The sequence below is a fragment of the Pinus tabuliformis genome, chromosome 5_1 (genome assembly GCF_031772625.1).
Source record: "Pinus tabuliformis cultivar Carrire ecotype Pingquan chromosome 5_1, CPIR1, whole genome shotgun sequence".
NCBI classification, from domain to species: domain Eukaryota; kingdom Viridiplantae; phylum Streptophyta; class Pinopsida; order Pinales; family Pinaceae; genus Pinus; species Pinus tabuliformis.
Window position 1 is genome coordinate 333,402,565 of NC_142305.1, and position 19,935 is coordinate 333,422,499.

Sequence of the window (19,935 nt, forward strand, 5' to 3'; positions counted from 1 at the left end):
TAGGTGATTGGGTATTCCTACGGCTAAAACCATGTAAGCAAATGTCCCTCAAGCAAGCTAAGAAGGATAATAAATTATCACCAAAGTATTATGATTCATACAAGGTGTTGCAAAAGATTGGTACTATGGCATACAAATTGGAGCTTCCTAAAACTTCTCAGTTGCACCCAGTTTTCCATGTTTCATGTTTAAAGAAGATTATAGGTGACAAGCTCCCAGTTCAAACAATATTGCCAGAACTTGACGAGGAAGGAAAAATTATATTGGAACCAAAAGCAGTCACAAAAACAAGAACTGGACAACTACGAAATCGATCAATTTCGGAGTATCTTATCAAGTGGAAGAACTTATCTGCTGAAGATTCCACATGGGAGGATGAGAATTTTATAGAAAAGCATCCAGAACTACTCAAGCGTTGAGGACAACACTTTTTTGATGGAGAGGGGCATGTTGGGTCCCTATAGTACTAGTGATTACCCCATTACTATTGTAGTTGCATCCCTTATTAATATTGTTGTGCCCCTATTATCCCCATATTGTTATTATTGTGCCCCATAGAATCCCTCTATTGTTATTTTTGTGGCTTTATATTATTATTTTTAGGTCGGCTGGGTTATATTGTGACTCCTTAGACTCCTATATATAGAAAGGAGGTTTTGTCACTTGAATCATCCAAGAATTGTTCCTTTATGTAATGTAAAGGAGGTTAACCCCTTGAAGAGGCTGAATTCTAAGGCGTTGATCTATCTTTTCTATCTTTTCTTGAGTTGGTTTCATAACGGACTTCATATTGGGGAGCCCCCTGAATGTTCTCGGGTCCAGCACCATCAACATCTTATTAACTAATCACAGACTTGATTATGTCAAAAGAGAAGACAAATGAGAGTTGGGTTTGTAAAATATAGGAAATGGTTATGACCAAAGGGGATGTGGCATACATCCATATCATTTAATAATTCCACATAGTCATCATTATTTTGACTAAGATGCATGACAATCATTATATATCACTATATAACATGCATTACATAAAATGTCAATTTATAGGATCAACAGTTTTTAAACCATGATATTTGATATATGTGTAATATATAAAATATGTCCAAAAATATGCATGTCTAAAAGTATAACCATTAAAATAAAAGAAACATATGTGCCACCAAACTCTGTAAAAAAAATTCATTCCACAGTAAAAAATCCCTTTTCAATTTTCAAAATTAACTTGTGCCCAATCATTAGAACTTATAACAAAATGAAACTGAATTGTTCTTGGACTCAGCGAAGAAATCTTCCATAGAGAAAGTTGGCTGCTTGGATTCAGTATATCCCTATTCATCAACATCTTTAGATGTAGAGGTAGTAGGAGCTAGGGTTGGTTTAGAAAATGAGACTTACTGAGGGGTCCTTTTTAGGTTCTGTTTAGTTGGATTAGTGGACAATGGTTGGCGATTTGTATACTTGGAAGTTGAAACATCAATGAATTTACAATGATCAGCATGATAATTTGCAAAGAAAGGGTTATGTTTATCTGGCCAACACTAGGACTAAGTACATCATATGGCAGGGAGAAAATTGTGTAGTAGGAGAGTAGGAATGGCGAGAAGCTACATGATGGTAAGCTTTTAGCTCAATTCCCCAACCCCTATTTTCAGTATCAAGTGGATTAGGAAGAATAGGGTTCCAACCATCATATGCATTATGTAGAGTGTTTTTTTGGCTCATGTTCAGGAATTTCAGATATGCTAGGTTGTGGTTAAAGAGGTGGAGATGCACTATTCTAGAATATTGGAGGAATGTAGGAGACATTATGAGATCCAAGGTGCAAACCACTTGTGGTGGGTGACTAATGGAATTCGTTAGAATATGCATTAAAATGCACTAAGAAATGAACTTTTTTATTTCTTCTTAGGTCCCATCAAAAAGGAGGCTTATTTCTTAATCCTTGGCCTTTTCCCTCTCCTCAACAGCTAGAACTCATTACTACATGTGAACAAAATCTTAAAGTAAATAAACCAAAATAGAGTAAGCCAATTGATCTCCTTAGTTCAATTTTAAATCTCTACAATTAAAATGTTCTAGTAACATCCAAAGTGTTTTCATGAAAATCAAATAAGTTATGGAATGGGAATGTAAATATTACTAAAAGCAAAGATACAGGAGTTGCAAGATTTTGGAGACTTTGAGACATATGATATACTGATGTAAATCCTTCACCTATAAAATCTTCATATATATTTTGAAAAGGGATTTTCTTGTAGAAATAATTCATATTATGTGTTTTTCCTTTTTATTTTGACAAGGAAATACTTATACTCGTTAATAGACCTTTAATGTTTTGTCTTCACAATGCTCTGGAAGAGTCCAACCCTTTTGAATTTTTTTCTTTCTTTTGTCTTTTCATTTGTATTCATTTTTTTTAATACTTCATTTTTTTGTAAAGGAAGCCAGATGTATATATAAACCTTGTATAAAAGAAATTAGATTTTAGAATATGAAGACAAATGAGTGAAATTGGAACTAGTGAATATGCAAGGGCGATGATGAACAAAAAATATGGAAAAAACCTATACATGCATGGTGCTATTTTACATGGAATAATTCAAGCGAAGTGGTCAACATTAAGGCTAGGATGGTTTCAAAACAATGAAGTTTACTATTTTTTAAATTTTCCATTGATGAGTGCAATGGGTTGGAACAACAACGTGTGACAAAGATTCCATGAAATAACTCATATGAAATTACCAAAAATTCAGGCTATGGGAGGCTTTGCAAGATATATCCATGATTTCAAAAAATTTACTATTGAATGAGTGTAGTAGAATAATAACAATAGTGGATGACCAATTTGAAAATGGAATAGGGTTTATAAAATGCATGGAGTCCTCAAACAAGAAAACCCATTGGAAGGTTTATATAATCTTTGAAACTTGACAAGGTTCAAACTTGGGTCTAAAGTTGTAGAGTTTAAGAGTGAAGTTAGGGAATTGAAACGTAATTACACAAGCATTAGAAGGAATAAATAGTCATGAAGACATAATTGAAGGGGAAGTAGGAAGAAAACTGACTATGTAAACACAAGAATATGTGAGATTAACCTTAAGTAGGATTACTTGTGACTTGACAAGAAATTTAGGCAAGTAAAATTTATAGTTTTCCTACAATCTCAACCTCAATAATGGCCCAATGATTGTTCAATATATATGTTGGCTCTCCATATAGTAAGAATGCAAACTAAACCCGAATTTTGGAAATAAGGATGTTAAAACTAAATGGGTAAAAACCATTGCATATATGAGTTGTTGTTTTGAATAGGAATTCATCGTGACCATATATAAAGAGTGTAACAACCCATCCAAAATTTACCCACTTTTACAAGCTCATAGGGTAAACATGGATTGCGAGTTACTATGCATGGCCCAACCTCCAAGATTCAATTAAGGAAATGGGGTCATTTGACAACTTACTGAAACCATCTAGGGACACATGATCACACTATTATTAGGCTAACTTTACCCCATACTATTTCCTTTTAGTTTCGTTTCCTTAAATTTAATACCACTTTCTATTTGGCAGTTTTTCACATTATAATCTTTTGAGGCCATTTTGAGGGCCTAAACAACATTTTCATGGAAAATTGAGAGAGTAAAAAAAGTGCCAAAATTGGCTTCGCAATTTTCTTTTAGCCTCCTTAAGTATATCTTCAAAACAAGTTATTTGTAACAACCCAGAAATAAAAACATGTAATTAATTAGATTAATCATGTGATTCATAGTCAACATGCAATTTATTAACTAATTAAAATATGAGTGAAGAGAGAGACAACTTACCTGTGGAATGCTAGTTGAATGCTAGTTGAATTTTTCTACCTACAACAAAGTCTTGGGGACGACTCTCCACCCAACCGTAGGCTCAATTGCACAAAATCTTGCTACAATTAGCCACCCCCGAGCCATTAATCAACGTATTACTACCATGGTATCCTTTGTCTCATAGCACTATTCTCCCAACAAAATGGATGGTGGAATCATGGACTGATGGAATGCCTCTCATCTCCCTCCACATCTATTAAATGGAGCAAACATTGGAAGGGGAGCCACATGCACACACTCCATGTGTCAACATGCAACTTTACTGCTTTCTTGTTTTATTCTTTTGTTTTTACTTTTTGATAGCTTTACTGATTTTTAGTGCTTTCTTGTTTTATTTCTTATTTATATTTATTTAGAGCATGTAATTAAGTTATTTTATTATTACTTATTATTTATTTACTATTACCATTTTTTATTTGTTGTTTACTATTTATTTAATATTGTATTATATTATATTATTTATTTTTTATTACTTATTATTTTTATTATTTATTATTTATTATTAAGGTACATTACATTTATTTTGTTATTACTTACTTCATGTAACAATCCCGACACCCTCTACTGAACTAGTATAACCATCAGGCATCAAAAGTTTCACAACACCCGGGAAATCCCAAGGAATCTCTGTCCTTTTTCCTGCTTTCGGAATCAGGCATAAGCCTCCTCAATCTGTATCCCAGTCCAAGGTTAGCCCCAAAGGCAAACAACCCCAGGCATCAAATTCCTTACACCCCTACCAAACTTCGGCATCCCAATACAATACTAGGCACCTAGAAGATCAAGCACTTGGCCTCCTCAAGATGGTCACATAGCCCTTCAAGAGCTATCCATCAAGAGCTACACAAGACAAACGAACCACTGGCATATGTAGTGTTGATTGAGTTTGTCCTCAGCCCATATGGTGTTACTTATTCTCCCTCGTGCATATGGGCTCGCATGAGATCATCAAATAAACCGACCCTCTCAGCCCATTTGTGGAGTCCTGTCAATCATCACACCTCAACATGAAACCAATGCATTAGCTATACCATAATAGTATCATAGAAAATAATCCACATGCCAAGTCTTGCATGTCATCATGAGAACATTCATCATTATGAATAATAACTGCATGCTTATGCATGTAATAAATTTGTATGCAACTATCACATGCTTCACCTCATGATATACCATCATAAGTTATGAAATCAACATATTTAAATCAAAGACATATCATGAATTCACATAATAAATGAACCACATGTCAATAAACCTCATATTATAGCATCATAATTCCTATGCCACGTTATGCATATCATATCCATCATGAGTATTCAACATTAAATACCTATCATCACGTAGTAAATGAATATGTCAATATACCTCGACATAACATCATAATGCCTATGCATATCATCATCATAAGTATACACCAATACTATTGTAAGAACTATATAAATATGAACCACATGTGCATGATCACCCTCGTACCATCATATCATGAAACATCGTTAATCTGAGAAACATCTCAATACTTATCAAATATAGAATAATATTCTACAAGAATTCTTATCCTAATTCATCAATTTCATTTACTTGTACAAACATTTAGTACCAACTATGAACTAAGATTATTCAACATCCATCTAGGATCTATGTTATCTTGTCATTGTTATTAGTGTCATGTTTCCATCAAGATACCAATTACTTTTAGATAATATTTTCATGTTATTTATATTAGGAGTTGACTATTTACACCGTAGGTATGCTCATCTATGTACATCATTAAATTTAAAATGAGCCTCACCATCTTGAGTCTTAATCTCTTGTCACTTATTCTTCCTTCCCCAATGAAATTCATTGCTAAGATGTTACTGTTTGTATAATCATTTACATCATCAATATCAAGTTAAAATTCCATTATCACTATACATATTTTTCTTATCCAAATGGCACACATACAAGAGGTCATCCTTATTTAATTCTTATGTTATGCTTAATCTACCTGATGAGGGCTTGTTTCCCCCTCGTGATTTATTCATCAGTTGCATAATTTTCATTGTTCAACCTAAAAAATTTGCTTATCACATCAAGTTTCCACTTGATCTCTATTATCGTAGATTCATCCATGTTAATGTTGGAATAGGGATTCTTCCACTTTAATTTTCACTCATTAAATATTCAATTTAGACTTTGCAATGATGGGAACCACTATCATCATTATCATCCATGAATGATTTGGTATGCCCAATGTATTATGGCAATAACTTCTTTCAATACTAATGACGCACACTAGTAAGTTGTTTTGTATGAGGTAACAATATATCATCAATCCACTCATGAGTGAAATTTATTCAATTGCACCCTTTATTAGTTGAAACTCACTTCTTTTTCCAATTTATATATAATCCTTCTCAAAGTCTCATTATAGAATTTCCAACCATATTTCCAACAATATTTCTTCCTACGCTTCATGCTCAATGTTTTCTCATTAGTCTACATCGTGTATTTCTTTTGTTAACAATTATTATCCTTGGAACATTTTCCTAGTTTATCATTTGTCATTTCTCACCAATTACAAGTGCTTAGAACTTCCTATAATGACACTTCTATAGGCCATCACTTTGACCCTTACCAATCATGTTGACCAATCCACTCTGTGTCTACTAGCTTTAAAGATAGAAATATTATTAAGTTGGCCTTGTTTTCTCAACTTTAGTCATACTAGTTTATTTTCCTCCTCTCCTAAATGTATGAAATTGTTACACATGGAAATATTGTTACTATTTCTCCAATCAAATAACTTATCTTCCTCAAATTGATGAATTTTATTATGGATTCACTTCTTTAATTCAAAGTTATCCTACCCTTCAGGGCCCTTGATAATGACCTTTTTTATTATTCAACTTCGTTAGTTGATCGTTAATGTTTCTTCCATTTCTTAAGGTTGTTGTCTTTTACAAGTTCATTCCAAGCTTTTAATTTTACATTATCAAGCAGATAAGATGCATATTGATTTCTTTGTGGACTCATCAATACTACCATAATTTTATTATCATCTTTGTGAAAATAGATGTGTTGCAAGAAGCATATTAAGAGGTGTCATCCTCATATGAGATTTCTTAATGTTATGAATTACTTGTTATATCTTCTTTACCTAACCACAAAATTTCCTTCAGGATATAGTTTATGAAAAATAAAAATATTTCAAAAGAATTGATTCCACTTTTGATTAATGCATGGAAAAGGAGATGCAGCCATAACTATAAACATTCACAAAACTGGACAAGAAAAATAATATTCACTAAGTGAAGATTCACATTAATTTAAAAGGCCACCCAATAGCCAACATAATTCTATGTTAAAACATGACTACAAGGAAAAAGGGAAAAAACATTCTAATAGAAATAAAATTAAAACATGTTCAATATTTCAAAATAATTATACCATGAATATTTTCTTACAATTAATCACCAAAATAAAAGAGGAAAAGAGTAGACAGGTTATTACCCATTACTATTTCATGTTCTATAATTTTCCATTTTCATATCTAAATTCCCTTCTAATATATTGAAATGTCGCTTATATAAATTCATTAATAACTTCTATTACTTTAATAGATTATACAATTTACATACCAATACTAAACATACAACTGTAACATTTCACCAATTTCATTTTTCCTAATCCATAATCATCCTTCATGTTTAAATTGATTTTTAAAAGATCCATGTAAAGTCTATCTCCATATAAAATTTATTTTGACTTCTATAATATTGATTATTTGTATATTTTATATTTTAATTTCAACATTGAAATATGTAGAATTTAAGAAAAATCAATGTCACTTTCATTGTAAATCATTATAAAAATGGATATTTTCAAAATGATATTTTGAATTTAGTTATACTTCAAACTTTTTAATACAAACCTTTATACTATACATATACATATAAACATATAAGGATAATTCTTAATATTTCTCCATTTTCATTTCACAATGCTAAATGCAAATATCATTTTACAATTTATTTATTTCTCTTAAATTGTATTAAGTTTCATAATCGTTAGCTATTATAATTGAGATGAGATTACGGACTCTCATTATATTGTATAAAGGTAGAAAAGTTTTGCAATCCTGATGAGGAAAATATTTTTCTAGATTTTGAAGAACAGACCAACTATGATCATGTTGCTGAAAATTCTACTTTAGTCTAGAAGAACATTTTGGTACCCTATTTTTGAAGACAAAAGACTATGGTTTGATGCTTCATTCAGGATGGATGGGAACAAGAAAGATGACATAGTTTTGAGCTTTGTAATAAAGAAAAAAAATCATTTCCAGCTCATATTTAAAAAATTAGTTGTCAGTTTTAGATTCAAGCTTTGAAGAGTATCCTTGTAGGCTTGAGTTTCAAGAGGAAACTGGAGGAGAGAATTTCTAGCCTTAGTCATGGAAATGACTGTATGTAGCAAACTATTGTAATTCTAGAAAATGATGAAAGCTATGATACCATATGTAACAACTCAAAAATAAAAACATGTAATTAACTAGATTAATCACGTGATTCATAGTCAACATGCAATTTATTAACTAATTAAAATATGAGTGAAGAGAGAGAAAACTTACCTGTGGAACACTAGTTGAATGCTAGTTGAATTTTGCTACCTGCAACAAAGTCTTGGGATGAATCTCCACCCAACCGTAGGCTCAGTTGCACAAAATCTTGCTACAACTAGCCACCCCCAAGCCCTCAATCAACGTACTACTGCCAGGGTATCCTTTGTCTCACAGTGCTATTCTCCCGAGAGAATGGATGGTGGAATCATGGAATGATGGAATTCCTCTCATCTTCCTCCCCATCTATTAAATGGAGCAAACATTGGAAGGGGAACCACATGCACACACTCCATGTGTCAACATGCAACTTTAATGCTTTCTTGTTTTATTCTTTTGTTTTTACTTTTTTTATAGCTTTACTGATTTTTAATGCTTTCTTGTTTTATTTCTTATTTATATTTATTTAGATCATGTAATTAAATTATATTATTATTATTTGTTTACTATTAATATTATTTACTTATTTATTATTATTTATTTAATATTATATTATATTATTTATTGTTTATTATTTATTATTAAGGGACATTACATTATTATGATACTCAAATATAGATCACATGCCAAAGTTATGACCCCGAGGAGTTGGTAGTCCAAATTACTCATTTATACAAATACTTTGTGACTATGGAACCTATAGGTCATGAATGCATAGTTTGTTCACTATTTTCATTAGTTCATCAGATATTCAACAAGAAGGCTTATTTCCCTCTCATACAAGCTACCACTAGAACACCAGTTAACACATGCATTCCTATAAACCAACCATGAGCCATCAAACCATGAATTGGATCTAGATCAAGAACACATCATATAATAAGAAATATTCCATTCATGTAACTATAGTTTAACCATAATGAAGCTATAGTTTAATATAATCAACAGTAAATCAAAACTTATTCTCATTGATCATTAGTAAAGAATAACACATATTAAAATATGCATAGTACAAACCAAGTTAGGGGCTTCCATGTTCCACTTGACCATAGATTGGGTTGAACCAAATCTCTCTTTCATCCCATCACCCACGTGCCATATTATAATCATGAATGTGGGATCACATGGGATAAACAAAAACATCACTAATCAGGGCTTTCAGAGGCTAAACCACCTCAAAACTTAACCATAGTGATTTCACCTAACCCAATCCAGAAATCACCAAAACAAAGCAAGGTTGGATGCCTCCAACTTTCTTCACCATAACCAAAGGAATGTTCCTCTCTCCACCCATCTGTAAAGAGTTCTAGGAGAATACCCATTTCCAGTGTCGACCCTTGGGATTTTTCGTAGGACCACCTCACCAGGATATGAAATCTATTGGACATTCAAAGATTAACAAAAATAGGTAATCCACTACATCATGGTTATCCAGGAAATGGCAAGGCAAGATTGAAACCAATGTCAATCCAAGAAAATCACATTGCAATAAAAGAAAAGTAACCAAATAACTGAATTCATATACCGTGCATTCAAATCTTAGCAAGGAAATTACACATGCAGCTTGTTACCTACTATGTTCTCTTCATGTAGCTACTTTTCCCACCTTCTTCTTTGCTTCCCCATCTCCTTTAGCTTGATTTCTTCTGTCCAAGTGCTCTCTCTCTCATAACCCAAGTGAATAATATAATTCTCCAAGAGTAACCAAGAAAAATATCAAAAGTAACTAAGAGTGATTAAGAGAGGCATAAAATGTTCTCCCTCTCCTTTTTGTTTCCTTTTCCCTGTCTTTTCCTTCAATTTCCTTCATTTTCCTCCAATTTCCCTTGCATGGACATTCTTGTCTATTCATATTCTTTTACTCCTATGTTCCTTTATTTCTTTGATTAATTTCCATTTATTGCCTTTTTTCCTTTTCCAAAGCTAATGCCAATTTCCATAGCCAATAATAAACCACAAGTGATGTCCAATATAATGTTTTCCCATCCATTCAACATGGAATATGTGTCCCATGACCTTGGTTTAATTTATTTACGTGGAAAATCAACCCATGGCTATTACAAAGAGTAGGACATGAGAATTGAGATTGTAGAGGGGTAATTAGAATTTCAAGGAAGAGAATTTAAGACTGAAGCAAAGCGGACTATATATTTATGAAATTAAGTTTCAGAAGAAAACATATGCAAAACATACACATAAAAATAGTATGGCAGTGTGAGTCATGCCAAATTAGATCAATATATTGTATGCATAATTAGTGAGGTGACCAGGTGGCTATACAACATATATACCAACACATACAAATATCTCCCCGTGATTATTGACCATGCATGAATTTAGAAGACATTAAATTAACCAACCAGTGCCATATGCTACTGGATGCAGTTGTTAATTCATATAAAAACATTTTCATATAATAAGAGGCCTTCATTATTGTAATCCCATCATGAAAATAAATCAAATGCCAAGATAGCTTCATAGGCCTAAATCATATTTAACATCAAAACTTAGGGTCTACAACATTGACCTTCTCTATGTGATCACTAATATCAATTGAAATCAAACCATTATTGTGTGTTTTTCACAATTCCTAAAATATATCAATGTTCAACATTGTATCATACGACCCTGGACAATTCCATGGATCATGTAATGAACAATATGCCAAAATATATACAGAAAGGAAAAAATCATGTATTTGTATTAAGGTTTGAACCATAACCTAAGGACTTAGACTATATACAAAATTTGAATAAAATATCATGTATTTGTATTAAGGTTTGAACCATAACCTAAGGACTTAGACTATATACAAAATTTGAATAAAATAGACCACACCTCTAATACAATCATCATACTTTGATATTTTAAAATGATAAAATTGTGTCGAAAACCTTTACCAAAATACTAGACATTAGTGTTCATTTGATAGCAAGGGAACTAAAATATTCACACAACCATCGCTTCATGTTACAATAATATATATGCATGTAATCAAATCATATTTCTCAAATAATAAATGAGTGGCTATCAATGTATCAAAGAATGATGCATCAAATATGTAAAAAAATATTTGTGTCCCCTCCCTCTTTGATCATGGTAATGAAAACAACGAGTTTGTGGATAATAAAAGTAGGATTTTATGGTAGTGATTAAAGTGTTGCCAAGCATGACAAAGGTAAAATTTTGTAGGATCTTAAAAAATTGAAAATTTCTGAAGTGACTTCAAAAAATACAAATTAATGGCTTATCCACAGCCTATATTGGCAGGGTTGGGGTTGCATTCATTCTATGTTGGCATAGTCCTCCCCAATAAGACATTTCCTAACTAGTAAACATTTAGTTCCTAGGGTTATTCTACAACAAATATTCATTCTTATTCATTTTATTACTTTTCGAGGTTTTTTATTTCTTATGAATTGTCGAGAATAGGGTTCCTATCACAAGACCAAGACTTCTGGAAACTGTAACACCCCTCTGAGATAATTTTAATAGGACATACCAATTTTATCATGTTTACACATAGCCCACGAATTGTTATCTTATTTTTAGTTCCTCCATGGTTTAACATTTTGATTCGATTCTTTATGGGTCAGTATTAATAGGGTTTAAAGCTCTATGAGGAGCAAACTTTAGGTTTTACTTTTATATAATCTCTAGGTACTCAACCATTTTTCTTCTTTTATTTTATCTGATACAAGGCTCCCTTAGATAAAATAAAGGAATCAATCCAAATTTGGCCGAGTCTTCCATGATACATGTGCATGCATGGAACAATTATTTATGTTGTTTGTACATTGGACTTAGAGTTGTGAGTCCAATTTTAATTTACTCTCATGTTTGATATTTTACATGTTTACTGCTATGGTCTATCATGGCCAATGTCTGTATTTAATTAATCCTATTGGAGGCTAGACATGAATTGGCTCTGTCCTTATATGTAAAATGTATATTTGTTCCAATGTCTTTATTTTCAACTAAAGTTATGAGGTTCTTTTAAATTTTTTTTCAAGAACCAAATATGTCAATGTTAATTGTTTTGTGTAGAATACATATGTTATTAACATATTCTATTTTATTTAGGAAGATTGACCTTTTTCTTTAAATACTATATACAATTAATGTGACTTGTTTCAAACATTTACTTTTGTGTGTGTATCCTATGGGGTTATCACATATTTCATCTTGATTTTATGATTTGGTTTCATTTTTAAATATGTATTTATATTAGTACATTTACATATAATTTATGGATAGTTCTAATGCACAGAAAAATAGAGTCCTGGACTAGTAGTTTGTGGTTTTTTGGACTTCCAAGTTTTTCGGAAGGATTTGTCCCTTGGAAGGGTGTATAAATTGGCTGAGGGATAACTTGGTGCCTTTTTAGAGATTTAACTGATAACCCTAATATCCCTTCTATATATACATCTTACACACACACTCACACACACACATTCACCCACACATAATATTTTCATGAAAGCATACTTTAACCAAACATCGGGTTATTCACAATTTCCCTATATAGATTCTCCTCCACATAGTTGAATATTACAAAAGAACCAAACTAGAACATCCTTCGACTAAACCTGTAAACATGAAGCAGATTATAAGTTGGAGACAGTAAACAAATGAAAATAGCAGTTGAGGGACTAAATAAATACGACAATGAACAAACATAAAAAAATATGACATGGTTGACACAGATAACCCATAAACCTTCTCTGAAATGCCAACATGAGTACAAAATTACAAATACAGAATTATTGAAACCTGCATTTAAAGAAGAACATGTGATCTTCCATGAGTGAATGAGAATAAAGAAAACCCAATGAAGCTTCTTCTGTATGAAAGCCAAACATCCTAATGGAAAAAACATGATAATTATTGGCATGAGAATGAAATAAGAAAACAATAATCTGAAATACTCTTATAATGGGTGGTCTAAAAATTTGTTAAAGATTCTTTTTCACATCCCATAGTTTTGGGTTCTAAACAGCACATCATCACATTGAAATTTATGGATTAAAAAACAAACAAGAATGTAGTTAACTTTTATCTTGTAAGAGAAGAATGGCCACAACTTCTATTTTACACAAATACTCATATGCCATTTCAGTAAACTTTTGCTTTGTCAATTTAGCATAGAATATCATTCCAAACACTATACTTCCCAATTTATTCCCGAATCATATACAACATATCACTGTGTTAAATTTCATGTTCAACAAAAGAAAATATCTTATAGCTTAATTGTTGATGGAAAGTTGATAATTAGGGTAAGTCATTTAACGTGCAAGCCTTTGTTCATAGCCTATTTCACCGGGCATTAAGCACCATCCCTAGAAAAATATGTATATAAAAATAAACATCAATCCACCTAACATCAAGCTATGGGAAAATTAAATCTCTTTGGCATACAAGTTTCTCACCCTTCTCCTTTTAATTAATATAAAATTATAATTTCTACATTTTGTGGTTCCAATGAAAAAATACATACAGAAGAAAATAGGTAATGTTAGAGACTAATCGAGTAATGCTTTTATTAATATATAAATGAGGATCGAATATCCCTTCTAATAGTAGAACTATGGTTCATGGTTCTAACATACAACAATTATTCCCATAGAGTGTATAGATTAGATCTCAAAGGACTCATTTTAATGGTCAAAAAGAGATTATGGAAGGCTTATCACTTTCATAAGTTTTATGCTATAGAAGCTCGTGTTTGTAGTTGGTTGTGCATAGAATCATGAATAATCTCCGAAAGTCACAAAATTCATGCTCAAGTTAATTACTCTCATGATATTATCTAGGACTACTGACCAGAAACTTAAAAAAATAATTGACAATTCAATCTCAACAGTTCAGCCTCTACACGAGAGAACGAAATATTGTAAATCATGCCTATCAAATGGAATACTTGATATTACCAAAATCTCGTTTTGAGTCATATTTTCCAGCAATATCACATATAAAATGAGTACCTTTCTAATGAAAAGGACTAGGCATTTTAGTTTCAACTCTAGCCCAATTGATATGAGTCATATCCAATAAGTGAAATTTCATGCTAAAATGAGTATGGTTCCTTACAATGCAAGTTTATTAAAAATGCATAGTTTAATTATTCTACATTTTGGATTTTTGGCCAGAATCCAATGATACGTTTTTTCAGAAGATCATGGTATTTTTGTTGTTTAAAGTGTGCTTTTTAATGCATAATTGAACTCAGTGCCCTGAAAAACCCTTGCAACACTCATATTATGCAGATTTCATAGCTCAAAACTATGATTCCAACAATTCCCTGCTAGATCTAAGGGAAAATTGACTGGAAAATATGCCTGGACAAACAAACCTTGTCCTCTTTGCAATATTAGATTTGTACACACAACATTTTCGTTTGTGCATTGAAGGAATACGCATGATTAAAGGTAGATATCTAAATACTATAAATTCCCATGGGACCAACCTTGCAGTTGACTCTAACTATTGTTGATATATGGGAATATTTGGTGAAGTGCAACAAAGTTGAGCCTTCTGAGTTCAGGGTACCATCCATGGGCTCAACTAGGGCTTTGTCAGTAGGTTCTACATCTGCTTCAAATTTTCTAGGTGCCTCCTGAAATTCAATCAGGATTTAGATGTCTCATAATTGATTCTGATGGAAAGTGAAGAGTTAATATGAACAAAAAAAGGAAGAATTTTTACAAGTGGAAAAGAACAGATAAATATATAACATTTGAAAGACAAGTCTTTTGGAACTATTAGCTAACGTGAATCCGTGTGCACATGTGGGCACTTCTGCAACTAGAAGTACAATGGTAGGATTTTCCAAATGAATTGTAACCATTTCGTAATACCCTGTCACACCTTAAAATGGTATTTTTGACGAAGTAACACATTTCTTGCACAACAAACCTGCATTACTCTATAGGTTTATGATTCATCAAAGAATTTCACCATCAAATTGAAATCGAGATTTGAAGGCATACTTGTAGCTAGCATCTATGTCTGGCAGTGCAACAATTATGAGTCTGTGAACTTGATAATTGTTATCTACTGGATTGAGATACACAATATTCGACCAATTTTTCCAAAAAACAATTTGAAAGTTTGCCTGCCAAGATTTTCTAAAAGCAATTCAAGTTTGTGCATTATTTTTTTCTAATTGATTGTGTGTTGTTTACATAGTTAGAGGTTGTCAAGTGGACATTTTTTTAGTGATATAATTTTATTGTGATCATTTATTGGGTTGAGAGGCTCATTCTATAACCTAGTGTGATGTGTAACCTTGTTTTCCAGTCATCAAAGTTGAAATTTTGCTCATGTAGGCCAAATACAAAATTTAGAAATAAAATAAAAAAATAACTATACAAAATATTTAAATAACGTCGGTTCCAAAACAATTTTCATGTGAAGAAATTGGATCCCTCTGGACTCATGTTAGATCCATATTTAAGCTGGGTCCATGCTAGTATAGTTATTTGTATATGTTTGAATGAACATGTTTTTTTTTAAGTGGTATAATATTATTTTCATGTAGCATATAGAGGCAAGAGTTGGGTGAACAAAAGGGGACAAAGTGGACTTCATAAAATTACCTATTACCTATATGTTTAATTAGCTCATAGACATGGATATATAATGAATAAATAATGGAACTCTAGTATTGTATATGAAACTAAGAGAATTCCTTGTAAAGGTGTTAAGTGTCAAGATAATAGTCATAAATTTAAAGAAAAAATCTAATTACTATTCCAATTACATCATGTAGAGATATTTCAAGATGAAGAGGAATTGTTGTTAAACTATATTTATGATCCTAGGAAACTTTTTTTTAGTGTGCAAATGAGGTAAATTACACAACACTTCTTGTAGGTATTCTTCATAATTTATTTGATTGAGTTGTAAGCCCCCTCCCATTTTGGATAATTTGTAAGTCTTTGAATTTAATTCCCTGTGAATATGATCAAAGGATATAACTGATCTAAAAATGGGGCTCTTAGGCTTCTTGTCTAGCTTACAAGAACCTCTTACACTTCCAAAGCTTGAATTTTCCCAAGTCTTAATGATTAACCAATGGGGAATTAAGAAATGCTTGAAAATATAGGTATAAGCTTGTATTTTTTTAACTCATTATGTACTTTAAAATCTGTTGTTTGTCCTAATATGTGAATTTGATTAAACTAATATATTAATGCATACAACAGTAAATAAGCACTAGAAAAACACACACATAAGACAACAAATTAATTAGGAGTTGACCCACAACTCTTGGGCTACATTTGTGTGAGCTCTTTTCAATTTGACTTGGCTCTTTGGGATTATGGTGTAAGTCTTTTTACAAGATTTTTGGCTCAGCTCCTATTTTCCTACACATAAACATTAGGTTCAAACACCTTTTTATCCCTTGGCTCTTGAAGCTATGGCTTTTGGCTCTTGGCTCTTGGCTCTTTTCTCTCGCTCTTTGGCTCTTGGTTGTGGCTCTTGGCTCTAACTATGGCTCTTTGGCTATGATTCTGGCTCCTAGCTCTAACTCTTGGCTCTTTCGCTCGGACTCTTGAAACTTTGGCTCTCCTGCTTTGGCTTCTTTCTGCCTTCAGCAACCTTCACGCTCTCTAGCTTTTCACTTGAACTTCAAGTGACCCCAAAGGCTCCCTCGACTGCTTTTCGCTTCTCTACTACTATTACTTTTAGCATTCAGCAACAAGCAACAACTTGACCACCAACAATAACTCATCAACCCTTTTGTCTTTGACATTTCATGGTTTAAAAGCCAAATTGGCGCTGCCCATTGGTTTTCCTTTTCAGGCTCTCGGTCTTCGAGCCACTATCCCTTCATTTTCCTCCTCTGAGCATTAGCAATCATTGCTAAACACTTCCAGGGATGGATGCCACCTATTTGGTAACAGATAGGGCAGTCGACACTTAAAATTCCTCTGAAATGGTCGTTCTGAGTTTTACATAGAGAACGTTGTAAACATGGGAAAATCTGCATAAAACACAGTCTTTCGGACTTGAAACATTCATCAAATTGCCCCTAAGGTCGCTATCAGGTTTACCTTCCATCACATACCGCAATTGCTTCAGCGGCATGGCCAATGGCCAAAAATCTATTAAATAGGAAATACAAAGGAAAATTTGAATTTTTTGGATTTGAAATTTTATGAAATTGGGCTTTTGATTTCTATTGGGTCAAGCCATATCACATCGCTAGTCGCAATGGCCCCTGGGCTTCCACTTTGGGATCGTCGACACCGATCTAACGATATCATTGATCGCAGTCGCATGTCGCACTATCGCGCATATATATAATATATGTGGTCACTCCTCTGGAATGCTCTGATTGTGATCCGCCAATTTCGGCGATCGCACCATTGCATCACTCTAGGGTCCCACCTTTGCCTTGTGGTATCGCCAATTGCAATCCACCGATATAGGCGATTATGGTATCGCATCGGCCCATCACACTATATGCCTGCAATTAGACCCACTGATCACTGCCGATGCGATATGCCGATCGGATCTGGACCATTGATTGGCCAGATCCAATGACCCTTGTGCAACCATTATTAAAGCCTCCGATTGCCTTGTTTTCAAAGTTTTCTCCATGTTTGGAAGGTCGATAGTGTAATGCTATAAGTCTAAGACTTCCCTCTCTTGGTGGTCTCTCACTTTAGGGAGATTCGGAAGATTTAAAGGGTTTTTAGACCCATTTAGGAAGGGATTTTGCCTCTTTTTCCTTCAAAAAATGGTAGCTTCATTTTATGATAACCTTCCCATTTGAAATCTATTTTAGCCCATTCAAGTTGTGTTGGATTCAAAATAGAGGGATCCCTACAATGAGACTATTTCTTAGAGCAGCCTGCAATTTTCATTTTCCTCTTATTTACAAAGGATGTGCACCATTTGGCATCTTTCACCTCTTACATGAAGTCTTTTAGACTTAGAGGTTTATCCAGGATCCAATTTTGGATCAATAACCCTGAATATTCTAATTAGCTCCATAACTCTAATCACCCACTGATCTAATAAAGAATTGTTTAAGGAAGTATAAACCTTTATCCAATCTATAACAACCTTTGAATCCCCTGTCACTTGTAAGTTGAGGTTATTGAGGTGACACAATTACAATGACTAACGTAAATTAATGACTAATTCGTATTATCGCAGTACTCGTTAGGTATTCATATTTTTTATTAGCTAGTCACATATTTTAATCTTGGACTAAATTAGTTGTTTATGTTAGTAATTTTTAGTTGGGATACTTAAGATTTCTCATTTTCTCATTTTCGGTAGTATTTCATTTGGAAAAGTTGTGATGACTAACTTTTTTAGTCACCTAGTCTTTAATTTATCATTTTCTATTAGTGTTATATCCCTATATATATATATATATATATATAGATATAGATATATTCTTTCTTTTCTTTTTTACATGTAAATGTAAAATACAAAAGATTATTACAACATCAGCTCCATCTAAGGATTGTGTTTCCTGTGAGATGAAGAGAACATGCAGATCCATGTTCCTTCTCCTCAAGTTATGGAGTCTTTGCTGTGAAAATTACACTTGCCATGAAAATGTAAATAAAATTGGTGATTTATAATGAACTATGGTTGTAACATCTTTCAATACTAAATATAGTGCTTGAGATATTTTCCATTGACAGACAATGAAAAGTATCTTCCTTCTAGGTTCTGCAGAATAAAGGTATTATTTCTTTTGACCTATGTATGTTGAATGGCCCCAACTAGGTATTATAAAATTTACCATGTTTTTCTTTTTATTCTCTTTGGGCATCCCATTTCGAAACTAAATCTCCTTCCCTAAAACCTCTTTCTCTAGCTTTCCTATCACAAAAACTTTTCATCTTGTTTTGATATTGATGAAGTGTGTACTGAAATTCATCTCTATCTTCATTTAACTCTATAATCTAATTGATTCTTCTAGAAAAATCATCAGGGTCTTCATTTGACTCTTGTAAAAACTTCATGACAAGAAAAGCTAGTTGTGTAGGAAGAATGGCCTCGATGCCATAGACAAGATGAAAATGGGATCTACCTATTGATCTTTTGGGTGAAATTTTCTTGGCCCAAACTGCATACTTGAGATGACTATCCCAATTTCTATTATGATTTGTAAGTACCTTTTTATCACTTTTACCAAACTCTTATTAGATGACTCTACCAATCCATTCCCTTGAGGGTAGTATGGAGTAGAATGATGAAATAAAATCTGATATTTCTGGCAAAATTCTATCATTTTAACACTACTAAATGCATGTGCATTATCTCTGACTACCTGTTGAGGACAACCAAATTAGATAGTATATTTTCCTACAATAAATTTAATGACAACAATATCTATAGCATTTTTGTATCGGATAGCTTCTACCCACTTTGTAAAGTAATCTGTGGTTGTTAAGATCCATCTGTGTTGATTACTAGATGTTGGATGTATCTCTCCAATGATATCTAGTCCCCATTGTAAAAATGGTGCCTCAATCAAAACTGGAACAAGGG